Here is a 5,504-nt window from a genome sequence, read left to right on the forward strand (position 1 = left end):
CACACGCAGTCGTCATCACCATCACCACATGCGTTGTCGTCATCATCACCACCATCACCATCCCTTCCTCCTCCTCCATCACAATCTCCGTGATGGGTTGTAACAACTGTTGAACCTCCTTATATGTGATGTTATTTGAGTAATTATTGTCTATGAGTCGGTCGGTTAGTAGGTGGTTATTTGATATGTGTTGTATAATTATGTGTGTTGCTTATTTACCTTCGGTAACCTAGAGATGGGAGATGTCATATCCATTGGTGTAGTTGGAGACATCCAACTCCCAGGCCACACATGAAGTATATAGATGGTTGTGCAACCGATTGACCTACGATGTGACAAGTGCAGATATCTTGAGGGGAACACAATTATTCTAGGAGCACAGTTGTCCATATAACCTAATGCCTTCGTTCCGCCCTCAAACAATGAGGACCTTAATGTCTTTGTGTTAGCCGCCTCTGGTATGGGACACTGACTCCAACTTATCTATAATTTATGAAGTATTCATGCCATTATATTATCATTCTTGGATGTTTTACAATTATTTTATAACAACTTTATATCATATTTTGGGACTAACCTATTGACATAGTGCCCAGTGCCAGTTGTTATTTTTTGCTTGTTTTTTTACTTCGCAGGAAATCAATATCAAACAGAGTCCAGACGCGGCGAAATTTTTTGGAGAATTTTTTTGGACCAAAAGACCCGGGATGGACCAAAGAAGTACCAAAGGGGAGGCCCGAGGTGGGTACAACCCACTGATGTCTACTACACAACCTTCTTCTTGTAGATGTTGTTGGGCCTCCAAGTACAGAGGTTTGTAGGACAGTAGCAAATTTCCCTCAAGTAGATGGCCTAAGGTTTATCAATCCGTGGGAGGCGTAGGATGAAGATGGTCTCTTTCAAGCAACCCTGCAACCAAATAACAAAGAGTCTTTTGTGTCCCCAACACACCCAATAAAATGGTAAATTGTATAGGTGCACTAGTTCGGCGAAGAGATGGTGATACAAGTGCAATATGGATAGTAGATAATGGTTTTTGTAATATGAAAATATAAAAATAGCAAGGTAGCAAGTGGTTAAAGTGAGCACAAACGGTATTGCAATGTGTTGAAACAAGGCCTAGGGTTCATACTTTCACTAGTGCAAGTTCTCTCAACAATAATAACATAATTGGATCATATAACTATCCCTCAACATGCAACAAAGAGTCACTCCAAAGTCACTAGTAGCGGAGAACAAACGAAGAGATCATTGTAGGGTACGAAACCACCTCAAAGTTATTCTTTCTGATCGATCTATTCAAGAGTCCGTAGTAAAATAACATGAAGATATTCTTTCTGTTCAATCTATCCTAGAGTTAGTACTAGAATAACACCTTAAAACACAAATCAACCAAAACCCTAATGTCACCTAGATACTCCAATGTCACCTCAAGTATCTGTGGGTATGATTATACGATATGCATCACACAATCTCATATTCATCTATTCAACCAACACAAAGAACTTCAAAGAGTGCCCCAAAGTTTCTATCGGAGAGTCAAGAAGAAAACGTGTGCCAACTCCTATGCATAAGTTCACGAGGTCACGGAATTCGCAAGTTGGTCACCAAAACATACATCAAGTGGATCACGTGATATCCCATTGTCACCACAGATAAGCACATGCAAGACATACATCAAGTGTTCTCAAATCCTTAAAGACTCAATCCGATAAGATAACTTCAAAGGGAAAACTCAATCCATTACAAGAGAGTAGAGGGGGAGAAACATCATAAGATCCAACTATAATAGCAAAGCTCGCGATACATCAAGATCGTGCCAACTCAAGAACATGAGAGAGAGAGAGAGAGATCAAACACATAGCTACTGGTACATACCCTCAGCCCCGAGGGTGAACTACTCCCTCCTCATCATGGAGAGCGTCAGGATGATGAAGATGGCCACCAGAGAGGGATTCCCCCCTCCGGCAGGGTGCCAGAACAGGTCTAGATTGGTTTTTGGTGGCTATGGAGGCTTTTGGCGATGGAACTCCCGATCTAGGTTATTTTCTGGAGGTTTCTGTATTTATAGGAATTTTTGGCGTCGGTCTCACGTCAAGAAGGTTCCCGAGTCGTCCACAAGGCAGGCCCATGTGCCTGGGGGGGGGGCGCCCCCCACCTCATGGACGCCCCGGGACTCTTCTGGCCCAACTCTTTTACTCCCGGGTCTTCTTTAGGTCCATAAAAAATCATCAAAAATTGGCACGTCAATTGGACTCCATTTGGTATTCCTTTTTTGTAAAACTCAAAAACAAGGAAAAACAGAAACTGGCACTGGGCTCTAGGTTAATAGGTTAGTCCCAAAAATTATATAAAATAGCATATAAATGCATATAAAACATCCAAGGTTGATAATATAATAGCATGGAACGACCAAAAATTATAGATACGTTGGAGACGTATCACCCACCTGGGCGCGTCCAGGAACCCAGACGCGCCCAGGGGGTTGTGCCCCCCTCGGTGACCTCCCGCACCGCCTCTTTGCCCTCTAAATCTCCAAATATTCTAGAACCCCCAAAAATAACTCTAGATCAGAAGTTCCGCTGCAGCAAGCCTCTGTAACCACAAAAAACCAATCTAAACCTTGTTCTGGCACTCTGTCGGAGGGGGAAATCACCACCGGTGGTCATCTTCGTCATCCTGGCGGCCACCATCACTACTGCGGGATGCTGCTAACGCGACACTCCAATCAGAGACCCTTCGACAAAACTGTGTGTGATGCAATAATCGCAAACGGTGATGTAAAAGAACCGTAAAAAAGATGCAAAATGTTTGCGATGGCGGAAACATCAAACACGATTTGGATTTTAGTTGCGTGTGCCATGCAGGGCATATGGTCCAGTACAATGAAACTGTTTGTGATGAGTCGAAACAACATAAATGGGCGGCCAGATGAATGTGTGTGTGATATATGGCATATAGTTCACTCGGATGAACTGTTTGTGATTAGGCAGAACAAAAGAAACGATCAGCCAGATCAAGGTGTGTGCGATAGAGGGCAAACAGTTCACTCGGATGAACTGTTTGTGTTGAGCCAAGAGAACAAAAATGGTTTGATTTAACAAGATGTGTGTGATACACGGCAAGCAGGTCTGTAATCAAAAATGTGTGCGAAGACCGATAATAATATAGACGATTGCTACTAATAAGACGTGTGTGTTGTGTGTTGGGATTGCATACAGAACAACATATATATATATATAGTAACACTATTCTAATCCTGTGATTAGAATAACTATTCGGATCACAACGCACTGGGCCCGACAGGGCCCTCCCGAACTTCCCAAAACAAAAAAACACCTCGTCTTATCTCCCCAGATCCCCCGCTGCCGCGGCGACCTCCCAGATCCTCACCGCCGCGCCCAAGCAGCCCCGTGCGTCGCCCCGCCACATCCCTGCGCCGCCGCCTGCGCACCACCGCTGCCGCGACCCACCTCCCCACACCGCCAACTTCTCACCAATGCCGCCACCAGGATCCACACACATCCACGCTTCGTCGGCACCTGTGCTCGCGCGCGCCGCCGTTCCTGAGCTAGTGCGCCACCGTAGCCATTCTTGAGCTCGCCCGCCGCCGCCGTTACCGAGCTCGTGCCCCGCCTCATTCCACCACTCGCCTTTCCTGGATGATGTCGACACTCCAACCTCCCTCCCCCAAGCGAGTCGCCATACATCACCATGGATCCCCATGGCGAACCACGCCGAGACCCTGATCTGGACTTCCAGCTCCTCCCACCTCACCGTGGGTTAGCCCTATATCCCGCCTCCTTTCTCGGGTCACTTGCGCACCAGGCACCGTGCGCCACCCCCGCAGCCTGCCTTCTCCCATGCACCGCCTCTGAGCTGGTCATCGCGCGCCGTCCGACGCCTCCGCAGGTCGCCTTAGTCAGCCCCGCTGTCGATGATGCTGTTCTCAGCCCCTCCTACCTCATCCACTCCACGCTCCCCTTGGTCCCTCTGCATCTCTCGTGCATAGCCACGACTTGTCCTCCAATGGCCAGCGTACGACAGTGGTTGTTAATGGAAAATTAGACCCACCTGTGCTACTGTTGTTGTTGGTCGTCAGGTTGGCCGTGCCCAAATCCAACAAGGAGCAGCAGTAGTAGCAGGTACTGGAGGAGATCAAATTATGTGATGTGGCGAGGAGTGTTATTTGCAAAATTTCCGTTGGCCTTCTCTAGTTGCGTCCTCATTACTACTGCTCCAGACAAGTATGGACTACAGGACGCCTCCGCAGCATGACCAAGTGTCAGTCTTTTTCTCTGAACCTCTTCCTTTCTACTTGCACACTCTGAACTTGTTGCACCTGTCGTTATGTGCTCCACCAAGGATGGCAAAAGAAATTTCTATTTTTCCTTTATAGTGTGTGTTCTTATTAGAAAAAAGAGAAGTCCAGTTTGTAACGATGACATAAAAAGGGCATGAATTCCAATTTGAGAAACCAGGGATTGTTCTCTGCTGTAACCTCTGTTAGTTCCAGATTAAAAATGTATTTGTATTGGGAATTTGATTTTGTATCCTCCAATTTAATGAGAACTAGTTGTAGCATCTGGAATCTCTTGCAAAACATTTTCTAATGCAGGCAAACAAAAATGGGCACACTATTTTGCTCGGCACTGATGTGCATGTCGCCGCCGCCATTGCATCCTCCAGCTCAACCCCACCATTGCAGTCCAATGACTCCAGTTGCAGTCATTCGCCACTGTCGTGTGAGGTAAGATGGATCTCAACATCTTGCTCATCCCTGTCACAGCCATGGCTCCTGGCAGGGCACTACCTTGTGAGGAGGGGACCGGCCTTGCATCCTCCCGCAAGAACCCCATAGTGTGCCGCCGCGGGGACCCGGCCTGCAAAGCACTAGCTGTTCACCGCTGTCGGGCCACCACTCCCGGGATTGGGGCCGCTGTGCTCGCGAGATGTGTGCGCGCTAATTGACGCTAATCGAAGCTCATCTTCTCCCTTGTGTATGCATCAACAAAAATTGTGTGGGTCGCTGCAGTCCAAGTGTAAGACAATAAGTTTTGGGGAACCAGCACAACCCTCTAGGGGTGGCTTATCTCATTATATATAATGGTTGTGTTACAATATGTACCATATACGTACATAGGTACAGAAGCTATACATAGTCTAACACCCTCCCTCAATCTTAGCCACTTTCTAAAGAACTGAGAAGGGTAAGATTGCGCCTACAAGCCTCAAACTATGGCAGCGGTAAAGGCTTAGTGAAGATGTCTGCAAGTTGATCCTTAGATGAGATAAACTTGATCTGGAGTTGCTTCTGTGATACACGTTCCCGTACAAAGTGATAGTCAACTTCAATGTGTTTCATTCGGGCATGAAATACTGGATTTGCAGAAAGGTATGTAGCACCGATGTTATCACACCAAAGAATAGGAGGCTGTGGTTGAGACAAACCCAACTCCTGAAGCAAAGACTGCACCCAAATAATCTCTGCAGTAGCATTAGCC

The sequence above is a fragment of the Triticum dicoccoides genome, chromosome 7A (genome assembly GCF_002162155.2).
Source record: "Triticum dicoccoides isolate Atlit2015 ecotype Zavitan chromosome 7A, WEW_v2.0, whole genome shotgun sequence".
Classification (NCBI taxonomy): Eukaryota; Viridiplantae; Streptophyta; class Magnoliopsida; order Poales; family Poaceae; genus Triticum; species Triticum dicoccoides.